Here is a 13,424-nt window from a genome sequence, read left to right on the forward strand (position 1 = left end):
TGATAAGCGACAAAAGTGGGCGGCACAAACACTAGACTGATAGGGAACACTTAGCATCACCCCTGGACTAATACAGCACACTTGGTAGCACCCCATGGATTATACGGCAGACTTGGCTCACCCCAGGAATTATTTGTCAGACTTGGCTCACCCCTGGACTGATATGGCACACTTAGGAATTATATGGCACAGATGGTGGCACCCCTGACCTGATACAGCACACATGACGGTACACATGGTATTAAACGGCACAGATGGCGGAACCTCTGGACTGACACAGCACAAATGGAATTATACGGCACACATAGTGACAGTGGCAGTAAAAAGAGTTATTCTTTTAATAAAAAATGGCAGCACCCCTGGATTGACACAGCAGACTTAGCAGCACCCCATAAATTATACAGCACACTTGGCTCACCCCTGGACTGATACGGCACACTTAGCATCACCCCTGGACTAATACAGCACACTTAGCAGCACCTCATAAATTATACAGCAGACTTTGCTGTATAATGAATTATGACTCACTTGGCTCACCCCTGGAATTATGCGTCACACATGCAGGCATCCCTGACCTGATACAGCACACATGGAATTATACGGCACAGATGGCGGCACCCTTGGACTGATACGGAATTCAGGCATGGAATTATACGGCAGACATATTCCTGCAGTAAAAATAAAAATGTGTATTCTTTTAATTAAAAACCAAGAGCAGCACACCTGGAATTATACTGCAGACTAACAACACCCCATGAATTATACAGCACTCTTGGCTCACCCCTAGACTACAGCACATTTAACAGCCCTTGCAGTAAAAAAAATCACACCTTATTTTTATTTTCATTTTAAAAAAGGGCAGCTCCCCTGGTCTAATACGGGACACATGGGGGCACCCCTGGAATTATACGGCACACATGTGAGCACCCCTGGACTGATACGGGACACATGGGAGCACCCATAGAATTATACGGCACACATGCGGGCACCCATAGAATTATATGGCACATATGAGGGCACCCCTGGACTGATATGGGACACATGGGGGCACCCCTGGACTGATATGGGACACATGGGGGCACCCCTGGGCTGATACGGGACACATGCGGACACCCCTGGACTGATAAGGGACACAAGGATGCACCCATGGAATTATACGGCACACATGTGGGCACCCCTGGACAGATACTGGACACATGTGGGCACCCCTGGACTGATACGGGACACATACGGGCACCTCTGGACAGATACAGCACACATCTCTCTTACACACACGCAGCCTACTCCTAAAATGGGGCATGATTATGCAAAAGGAGGCATACCCTTCAGACACGCCCCTTTTTCATTTGAGTACGGGGGCGCGCTCAGCACACATGAGAGATGCTGCTCAGCCTCAAATCTCTGATGTTATGTGCATGTAAGTTATGGTCTGCACAGAAATTAATTAAGCAGGTAAGCCAAACTTTACCTATTCTCCTATTTCCTGAGCTCAACAGATAAACAAGATTTCCTGGGTATAACACCCCTGGTTCTTTGTAGCACACTGCCCCTATTGCCACTATATGCATAAGGTTTGCAACCTAATGTTGGGCTCACTGATTGAAGGGATTGTTTTAATATCTTCTATGTTCTCTTATTCCAGAGACTGTCACATTGGCATCACAACGGGGGTGTGAGGGGTGTGGGCCACACCAGGTGTCAACTGCTGAGCGATGACACCAAAATTCACTGACCATCGAATGATTTCTCTCGTCTTCGTCCATAAAAGTCATTCTAAACTGATTTTAATTCCTGCCACTGACCACGATCCGGATCAGGCGGTAGAACCGGAGGGTTCCGTGATGGTCCAGTGGCTCCCCGGGCATGGAGGTGGATCGATGGACCTGGGACTAGAGCTGCTGTGAAAGGTGCAGGGACATGTCCCTCCTTCCCGTGTTGCCTCTGCTAATGCTGATTTGCTATCAGGGCAACTTCCTGTTGTGGTGGATGCTCACAGACACGCACAGACAGGGCCGTCTTTCCCATTGGGCTTAATGGGCAGTTGCCCAGGGGCCCAAGGGTTGTAGGGGCCCACCCCAATGGGGAAGACAGCACTGTCCTGGGGAATGGCGGCAGGTGATGGGAAACCAGGCAGCGACTGTCAGAGGTGACGCAACAGCGGCGGTGATCCAGGCAGCGGGGATCTTGATGTAGCAATCTGGGTGGGTTGTGTCGGGGATCTGGGCAGCAGCTGTCAGCGGCGACTCAGCAGTGATCCAGGCAGTGGGGGGCTTGATGTAGCAATCCGGGTGGCTTATGTCGGGGATTTAGGCAGCAGCTGTCAGCGGCGACTCAGCGGTGATCCAGGCAGCATGGGCTTTACGTAGCAATAAGGGCAGCGTGTGTCTGGGATCCAGGCAGCAGCTGTCAGTGGCTGTCCAGGCAGCAGCTACTCAGACCTTGATGTAGCGCTATTTGCTGAGTGGGAAGTGCTGTTAATTTTGAAAAGTCTGTCCGGACGCTGATTGGCCGGATGCTCAGCCAATTAGTGTCCAGGCAGTCTTTTCAAAATCTGCAGCGCTTCCCGCCTGGTGGCAAATAGCGCTACTGTACATCAAGGTCTAAGCGAGCTGCCTGGATGTCCGCTGACAGTGGCTGCCTGGATCCCCACCACATGCCGCTTGGATAGCTAAATCAAGCTCCCAGCTCTCTCACTGCCTGGATCACTGCTGGGTCACCACTGCCTCTGCCTGGACGTCCGCTGACAGTTGTGCCTGGATCCCCGCCACATGCTGCCCAGGTAGCTACTTCAAGCCCCCAGTGCCCCCTGATGCTGCTGCACATAGGTGGGTGGAGAGGTGTTGTGAGGAGGAGAGGGGGCCCTAAAAAATATTTTGCCCAGGGGCCCACTAGATGGTTAAGACGGCCCTGCGCACAGAGGCAGCATACAACATGCAGGGAGACACTGTGCATGTTCTGTGGCACCACAGACCCCAGAAGTATGTTTTAACACCCTGAAAGCCAAGAATGTCTGCATTGGCAATCACACAGCATACAGGAAGACCCTCGAAAAGGATCTTGGAGTCCAAATAGACAACAAACTAGGGTGTAGTGCTCAATGTAATATAGCAACTAAAAAGGCCAATAAAACTCTAGCATGTATTAAAAGGGGCATGGAAACTAGGGATTCAAAAGTAATTATGCCTCTGTACAAATCATTGGTTAGACCGCACCTCGAATACGGATAGGGTTACCACCTTTTTGTTGAGAGATTCCCGGACAGTGGCCCGCCACTTGACACACCCACTGCCCCTCCCATGTCCCGCCCCCAGCTCCGCCCTTTGACCAGCCATGTGTTGATTTTTTTTAAACCTTTGCTTCAATTTCATTCTTGATTTTGCATACCATAATGCCAGTTACATGTTACATCATACACAGTAATGGCCATTACACAATATTCCAGAACTGAAAAAGTTTTTTGGTAAGGAGGAACAATACAGACAGTGCGTGCCGCAGGCATGCGCCAAAAAATTTCAACATAATGCTGATTACATGTCACACACCCATTACATAGTGTACAAAATGCCATAGTATACCACATGCCATAATGCCCATTACACGTTATGACACACAGCGTGATGCCCATTACATGTTACGCCATACACTGCAATGGCCATTACACAATATGCTAGGACTGAAAAAGTTTTGTTGTAAAGGAGGAACAAAATAGACAGTATGCGCCGTAGGCGCGCGGCGAAAATTTTCAACATAATGGCGATTACACGTCACACACCCATTACATAGTGTACAAAATGCCATAGTATACCACATGCAATAATGCCCATTACATGTTATGCCACACACGATGATGTCCATTACACATTATGCTTATTACTTGTTATGCCAGGACTCAATTTTTTCCGAAGATAGGGACAACACAGACACCACTACCACCTCATAAACAAGCGGAGGGAGCCGGGCAGCCGGGGCGGGCAGACGGGGGACTCATTCCCGGACTATGTATAGTCCGGGGAAGCCACCCGTCCGGACTCCGGACGCCAGTCTGAATTACCGGACTGTCCGGAGTAATCCCAGACGGGTGGTAACCCTAAATACGGAGTACAATTCTGGGCCCCACACTATAAAAAGGACATCATAGAATTAGAAAAAATCCAAAGAAGAGTAACTAAGCTTATTAGGGGAATGGAGACTTTAAGGTACGAGGAGAGATTAAGCAAGCTGGGACTATTTACACTAGAGAAGAGACGTTTAAGGGGGGACATGCTCAACATGTACAAATATATCAGGGGCCAATATAAGGAACTGTCAAGAACCCTTTTTTCGGCTAGACAGGAATCTAGGACGAGAGGGCACGAGTTTAGATTAGAAGAAAAAAGATTTTGTCCATCTAGAAGAAAAAATTTCTTTACAGTCAGAACAGTCAAACTTTGGAACTCTCTTCCTGAAGAAGTGGTGTCGGCAGACACTATAAATACGTTTAAAATAAGGTTGGATAAACATTTATTGGTTAAAAACATCCACTGGTATGAATAAGTAACAATCTGTCTTTAAAATATCAGAACATACTATACAACAAGGGATTAGATACTATAAACATAGGTTGAACTAGATGGACGCAAGTCTTTATTCAGCCTCACCTACTATGTAACTATGGAGGTTATTCTGGTTGGTGCGTAAATTTCCGAATTCTTTCGGAGCGGACCGCATGCCACGCTGTGCGGACATTGTAAGAAGAAACGCCCACAGGTCCTCCGCATTCGGACGGACTTGCTCTCTAAGAAGAGGGTGTGTTTACGGACAACATCCAAACCGTGCGTGTGCGGTGGCCACACAAAGATTCTGCATGGTCTTACAGCGTCAGAACGGATGGGAACCTGGCCGTACGCACCAATGTGGTGTATACAACTGGCCCATCTTCATACATTTTGTTTGGTTACCCTGTTGCCCTCTTTCTGCTACCATTACTGTGTGCTGTACTTGAAGTGTTGGTGCTATACTTTTGTTGTGAAGCCACCTGATATGTTCCTAATGATTCTGCTGTGGATATGTATGAAAAGAAGACATTTTTGTACTTTTTGGTTTGTTTTGTAAATTCGTGTTATGGTACCTTTATTTTTTGGCATGTGCCAAATAACATGCTATTAAAATGTTATGCTTTCCCTAACTGTAATACATTTTTCATTTGATCCCCAAATGTGTGGTGTTATTGCTGAATGTAAAAGTGACATGTATATGTATATTAGTGATACCAAGTTCTGTCCATTGCTTGCAGTGTAAATGTGTCTAAAAAATGCAGCCGTGCTTTCAGCATATATTTGTGTGTTTTGTAATGGTCCATTTAGGCTGCAATGGTTCCAATTGAAGCAATGACAAGAGTGTAATTAATGAGTAATGAGTAGAGGAGAGGATTGTATTGTGTTCAGCTGACAGTAGTTCAGGTGCGGCCGTACTAATTGGGCGATCCGAATGCCTAGCGCATGACCGAGTGGTGTCCGCAAAGTAATACTTGCTTATGAAGACCGCATATTTCCTGGCTGTTGGTTCGTTTGCAGTCGGTGTTCTGTCCGAATGCACGCCTACCAGAGTTAGTGCACTCCCTCGTGTACGCCCATATTTACGCCCAGTTTAGCCCACTTTGAAACTACGCCCCGGTGTAGTTCCGAATGACGCCCATATTACACCCATATTTCCCGAGTGAATGCGGTGCACATTCCTCTACTGTATTAGTGAGAACGAGTACAGAGACCGTGCATGGCACATGCGCATTGCGTAGCCTACGCATGCGCAGACGGCTAAAAAACGCCATCCGAAAGAATTCGAAAAATTATGCATCGACCAGAATAAGGCCCTATGTAAATGTGCAAGCTCTGTGGCACAACAAACCCCAGCAGTCCTATTTCACCCCTGAAAGCCTGCAATGTCTGCAAAGGCCCACTCTCTTTCCCTTTACCCCTCTCCCTAATTACCTCATCTTTGTGGGCCTAAAAAGGGCCACTTTCAATGATATTCTCATAGAAATGCAGGGTCATCCTGGGTTCAGTGTGAAAGGTGCCGACCCGGGTTATCCCTGCTTCAAAAGCATGTGTGAATGCGTCCCAACCCGGGAATGTCTCTGCACGTCCCTGGAATTTAATTTCCAGGTTGGTCTCTGCATTTCTGGTGTGAAAGGGGTATGAGCCGGGCATCCGGATCCTCCCTCCCTTCGGGTCCAGGGGGTGGACAAAATGATTTTGCCTAGGGGCAGCATAACCACTAAATCTGGCCCTGTTTATGAGACAAATGTGAGCACTGTAATTCACGTTGCAGTGTAAAAATAAAGCAGAAAGTATTTACCCTGCACAGAAACAATAAAACACCCAAATGTAACTATCTCTGCACATGTTACATCAGCCCCACCTGCAGTGCATATGGTTTTGACCATTAGAGAGTGATTGTACCTTTCAAAGTGAATCAGAATAACCCTCTTTATGTGAAAACTTATGAGTGTCCAGCTCTATATATAAACAGCTATCAATATAAGTTCTGTCAGCTATTTCATTACAGTGACCTGTTTTTTGACCCTAATATAAAATATGAGCTATTTATGATACAGCAAAAGCACATGGCACGCACACTGATTCATTTTGGTGATTTAAACATTTATATATGTGGGTAATTCACCTTGGGCGAGATTTACTAAAGGGAAAATGCCGTAAAACCCCCGTTTTAAGGCATTTTCCTATGTATCAACAATCGTCCGCAGCGTTTTCGCTAGGCAGGGTATCGCCACCCTCTGGGTGGCGATACCCTATAGAAGCCTATGGGCTTCTTTCGCCGCCCGCCCTACACCGTTCGCGCGCCCACCCCCTCCCGTCCTCCTGTGATCATCTCCTCCCCCTGGTGTGACAGCCGGCAGGACATCCGGCTTCAGGGGGGAGGAGGAGACACAGGGGGACGCTGGCAGCCGCCGGGAGGTGATGGAGACCCCCGCAGCCAACATCACAGGTATCGCGGGGGTCTCCGTTGCCGCAGCCCGATGCTGGCCGCATATGTTAGTACATATGCGGTAGCATCGCGGCGGCTGCCGTGCGAAGGGCGGAGATGCATGTTGATACATCCCGCCCCTTATATGGTCTGGCCACCATATGAATCTTCTCAAGATTTTTCTTGATAGACTTTATTGTTATCCCACAACAGCATTATATATACCGCTATCACATTAAATAGATGTGAGGGCTTTATTTAAATGTATTCATGTGAAGTAATTATTGTGTAAAAAGGAGGTGCAGTGCTAATTTGATACACACCTGTAAAACTTGTTTACATTAGAAGATTATATCACAGAAGGGTGCACTGTCTGCGAGCCAACTTACTTGTAATCAGTGGTGGTTTTTACCTATGGGCTGCATGGCTGCAGCCCCCCAGGTAAAATCCGCCACTGTAGTGAAGCCAGATGCAGTCTGTGAGACTCAGGGGCTGGCTGGCAACTTTCAGCCTGGGGGGCAGCACAAGCAAGTGGCCCATCACCATCGCCATCGTTTCACCACCCTATCCTCTCCCGTCTAGTATGCAGCAAGGATTAAACAATCCTTCCCCCCACACACACACATACAACAGAAACGGGGAAAGTGCGCGCCGAATGCGCGTTACAAAAATTTACATTGTGATGCACATTACACCTAAAGCCATCACTGTAATGCTAATTACACATAATGTCACACACCGTAATGCCCATTACACATAATGCCACACACACACCGTAATGCCCATTACACATAAAGCCATCACTGTAATGCTAATTACACATAATGCCACACACCGTAATCTCCATTACACATAAAGCCATCACAGACGTAATGCCAATGAAACATATTGCCACACCGTAATGCCCAAACATAATGCCACACACCATAATGCCCATTACACATAATGCCAACACTGTAATGCCCATTACACATAATGCCAACACCCTAATGCCAATTAAACATAATGCCACACACCGTAATGCCAATTAAACATAATGCCACACACCGTAATGCCCAACAAACATAATGCCACACCGTAATGCCCATTACACATAATGCCACACCTTAATGCCAATTACATATAATGCCACACACCGAAATGCCCATTACACATAATGCCAACAACGTAATGCCCAATACACATAATGCCACACCGTAATGCCAATGAAATATAATGTGACACACCGTAATGCCCATTACACATAAAGCCATCACCATAATGCCCATTACACATAATACCAACAACGTAATGCCCATAAAACATAATGCCAAATGCCATAATGCCCATTAAGCATAATGCCAATAACGTAATGCCCATTAAACGAAATAATGAGACCATATGCTTACCTATATCACTTGTTGCCAGGGGTTACATGCTTCTTGCCAGGTGTTTCTTTCTTGCCATGGAGATTTTTTGCCAGGGGAGTGCCAGGGTACATGCTCGTCGCCAAGGGGTACCATTTAAATAGCGCGCCAGCGCTACCCGAATCCGCACTTCCGGGTAGCGCTGGCCGCACTGTTCTCTTCTGACAGACACTAGAGGTATAGCAGTACCTCTAGTGTCTGTCTCCTATAAGGCGGCGGCCATTTTGGGAGAGGCCGTCACCTTACATTCGTGCTAAAGATGGGCAAAACGGATCACTGAGCGAATCAGTGAAAAAGATGCGGATCTTTTGGGCGGGTCGGCTGTTCGGTTTGTACAAAAAAGACAGTTTTTTATGGTTTGCGTCAGTGTACCATACCTCCCAATATGACCCTTTCCAGGAGGGACACAATGCTCTGTTTCTGGACTTCCCTCTTAATGTTTGATTGTTATTACCTGTGTGGAAACACCTTTCTTACCCATTTACCTGTTTAGAACAGGTAATAGCAATCTTAAGAGGGAAGTCCAGAAACAGAGCAAAGTCGTAGGTCAGAGATGGGGAACATTTGGCCCTCCAGCTGTTGTTGGACTACACATCCCAGCATGCCCTGCTACAATTTGCTATATGGCCATGATAAAACTGTTGCAGGGAATGCTGGGATGTGTAGTCCAACAACAGCTGGGGCCAAAGGTTCTCTAACCCTGACCTAGGTGGTGCACTTAACACAGATTGTTCTCCACAGCATTAGCCCATAGAATCTATGGTTTTACACACAGGGGAATTGACTAATAATTGAATAGCCCTGCGTGGTAAACACAGTAGATAATTGAACATTGAATATAGATATATGTCAGGGTCCCTTCCTGTGGGGCTACCGGTCTCTGTACTACTACAATTAGCCTGTAACCCCTCCCCTTGAATTTCAAGGAATTTCAAGCTCAATGCCAAGGGAGACTTATACCCTTTTTACACCAAAAATCCCAGATCCAACCCGGCATTTGGAAGAAGGATCCAAGCTGGGTCGGATCCGGGATTTACTAAGTTTACACTGCGGTGCCCACCCACAGTGTAGATGGAGGCGGCGCTTGGAGATGACATCATCCGGGAGGTGAATGGATGCCGCACACCGGCATCCATTCACCTCCTCCGCTGCTGAATATAGCAAACAGCAGTGCAGGCTGTCTGTGACCCCTGTCCAACCTGCGGATGCTGCGGTCCGCAGGTTGGACGTCCCCCATTGATGTAAATGGGAGCCGGGTCGGATGACCCAGTGTACCCATTTACACCGCCCTCTACCCAGGTCATAGCCATGTTCTACCCAGGTCCGGACCTGGGGAAACGGTCGTTTGGTTGACTGAACTAGGTCGACAGTCATTAGGTCAACAACACTAGGTCGACATGCTGAAAGGTCGACATGGTTTTAGGTTAACATGGTTTTAGGTCAACATGGAACAAGGTCGACATGGTTATAGGTCAACATGAGGAAGATCGACGGGTCATAAGGTCGACATGGGGATTTTTACTGTTTTTTGAGCCGACATGTGCCGACAGGCGGTATTTCATGCCCTACCATCCACTAGGGCGTGGAGTGAGATTATAATAGTGTGGCGAGCAAAGTGAGCCACTGTACCCGAAGCATTGCGAGCGAAGCGAGCGATGCGAGGGTCCGATTCTCACTTCCAACTGTGTCCATGTCGACTGTGTTGACATTCAGGTAAAAAAACAGCAAAAACCCCATGTCGACCTTATGACCTGTCTACCTTCCTCATGTCATCCTAACGTCCATGTCGACCTAAAACCATGTCGAAATTGTTCCATGTCGACCTAAAAATAAGTTGACCTTTTCCCATGCCGACCTAAACCCATGTCAACCTTTCTGCATGTGGACCTAGTGGTGTCGACCTAATGACTGTCTGACCAACGCTTGTCTGACTAACAATCCAGTTCCCAGGACCTGGGTAGAAGTCCCGTGTAAAGGGACACGGCGTGTCCCATTTAAGCTGGCCATACATCAGAAAGATCGATCTTAAGATCGGTTGCGCTCATGATTGTGTACAATTTCCCTTGAAATCCCCGGCAGTTCTTGGTGGTTTTTGGACACACAATCTACACACAATCCATCTTACAATCAGTCATACAATCCATCTGCTGCATGATTGTGCACACAAGATGTGCACACAATCTGCATACAATCCATCATACAATCAGTCATACAATCCATCTTATGATTGATTGTATGATTGTGTACACAAGATGTGCACACAATCTGCATACAATCCATCTTACAATCAATTGAGATTGTATGATTGGGTACAATATCTTTCTGATGTATGGCCACCTTTACACTGCCGTTGACCGGGGTCTGACCCGCCGAAGACCCGGGGTTTTGCGGCGGTGTAAATGGGGTATTAATTTGCTCGTTGCCAAGGGAGATTAAATTTGCTCATTGCCAAGGGGGACTAAATTTGCTCATTGCCAAGGGCCCCCCCCCCCAAATGAAAGTTAAAAGTAGGCCCCCTCCCCCTCCAAATTAAAGTTAAAAGTACTACACAGCCCAGCAAACACAGATCTAATTAAAAAAAAACATGTGCACTGCCTAACTAAAGTCTGTGTGTCAGTGAGAATGTGTGTTCATACTTCTACACACCTTTCCGTGATACTGTACTAGTAGAAGATGGTGAAGCAATCTTGCAATGCCTCTGCTGAGTCTGCTGTTGACCTCCTTCAGGGCTTCAAGAAGAATCAAGATCTGCACGTGACACAGCAGCAGCACAAGCAGCCTTGTTTTTCTATTCACTCACAGTCTCCAGTTAGAAGAAAATATCTCAGCTGCCACAGGTGGCAGTGCTGAGCTCAAGCAATGCATTGCATTGTATGCAACGCAAAACGAAACTGAACCGGATCACCATTTTGAGATCGGCGGCTCACTCGTTATTTTATGGGATCCGTTCAAAAGAACCGGATCGTTCGTGAACGACCCATCTCTTTTCGTACGGCCAGGAAGCTTGTGCTGAACACACGGAGGTGGCCGGCGGCTGCGGCGGTGATGGCTGGGCTGCGGCAGTGTGTGCAAGATGCACACAGCGGCCCAGCCAATAGCTAGTCATACCGGCCTGGGGGGCATGGCACTCTGCCCCCTGGCCCAGCCTGCCTCCATACCTCCCAACATGACCCTCTCCAGGAGGGACACAATGCTCTGTTTCTGGACTTCCCTCTTAATGCATGATTGCCATCACCTGTGCTGAACAGGGTAATTGATAAGAAATGGGTTTTTTAACTCAGGTGATGGCAGTTATTCATTCAGAGGGAAGTCCAGAAAGAGAACAATGTGTCCCTCCTGGAGAGGGTCATGTTGGGAGGTATGCGCCTCTGGTGAGACTGCACTGGCTTCACTGTGACTGGCAGGTCGGACTTCCAATTGGAAGTCACTGCTAGTCACACTGCCAGTCACAGGTGTTCCCTCCCTCTGGGACGTCTTTGTGCGGGCTGCCGTGCAAAAATGGCAGATGCACATGCGCAGTACCTATATAGGTACTGCGCACGCGCTGGTCCCGGTGCCTGTAACTTACATTGTACAGGCACCGGGACCAAGATTGCTTCTATGGGCTGTTGCCCAAGCAGCCCATAGAAGTTGGCTGCATGCGCGGTACACGTGTGTACTGCGCATGAGCCAGTCCCGGCGCCTGTCTTTTGCTCATCACAGCACAGGTGCCGGGACAGGGACAGAAGAGGAGGCAGCAGCAGCGGCGGCAACAGGGGGAGACGGGCGCCTGAATCGTGGCACCCCCGCAGCGGCCAGAGGCAGCCTCCCCTCCCCCAATAAAGTACGAGCTGCCGCTGCTTTTAATACACTTTATTTTTGTCTTATTTCACCTACTTTAATACGTTTTTATATTTTGCAAGGTCTTAGGCCAATCCAATAAAGGTTATATTTTATTTTGGAGACCATAGGTGCACTACGTAAATGACAGCTTTCTTTTGCTGTTATTCAATGTTTAAATTAACTTACAAGTACAAAATGATAGCACGTTTGTAAAAATCATTTCTAACCTTAGCTCCTGTGCTGTACACATCATTATTCTGTTACTAAAATGCTATATACTGTAGCATGCCCATATACTGTATATTATCTGCATATAAAATGTTCTGATACAGTGTTTCCTAGCCAAACAGTGTAACACTATTTGTTATTCACATACAGTCACATACAATGATGTGCGCCTTGTCTCTAATTGTGACTGTATGTGCATAACAAACACTGTTTTGGCCTGGAAAACTGTATCAGAACATTTTATATGCAGGTACAATAATTATATGCGTTTTGAACTAGATTGAATCGCATGCGATTTACATGCGATTTGCGTGCAATGCAATGCGATCTAGTTTAAAAAGCACAACACAAACGTTTTGAGCCGTGCAATGGGATGTGCGTGGGAGCATGCATCGCATTGAACACAAAAAAACGCAACGTGTATGGTCACCTGAAGAAATTATTTTTCAGGGGTATTTATTAGAACTGTGCTGTTATTTTGTACTTGTAAGTTAATTTAAACATTCCTGGTTCTAACTCGCCCAAAAAAACCTGACTTTATCAACCTGTTTTGTGTTTGAGTTACAAACTCAGCTCCCATTACATCGGCCGAGTGGAGCAGACTTTTTACCGTCTGCTTTTAATTGGAGCTGAAACCTTTCCAGTATGAGTGAACTTTTACATTGACCAACTTGTGTCGGACATTTCAAACAAATCATACAAAAATCATTGCAATCTTCACATTTGTACCCAATTAAAGATAAGTGTATACTCAAAAGTATATTTTCAGAGTAAATTATATTTTTCTATATTTTCCAATATCACACAGGTAGAGTTCATGTCACATCTATCTGAGGATACCCAGAAGGCAATACAATATACACAACTAAAGTGTTCAGGATTTAACATAAATGTGCCAGTTTTCATCTTAAAGAAGGTCCCAGGTCCACTGCCAAAAATCACATGCAGAGTATTACTGATAATTGTTGCATCATGAAATTTTTTTAAACCAAACATAATAATTTG

The sequence above is a fragment of the Crinia signifera genome, chromosome 8, assembly GCF_055691185.1.
Source record: "Crinia signifera chromosome 8, ASM5569118v1, whole genome shotgun sequence".
Classification (NCBI taxonomy): domain Eukaryota; kingdom Metazoa; phylum Chordata; class Amphibia; order Anura; family Myobatrachidae; genus Crinia; species Crinia signifera.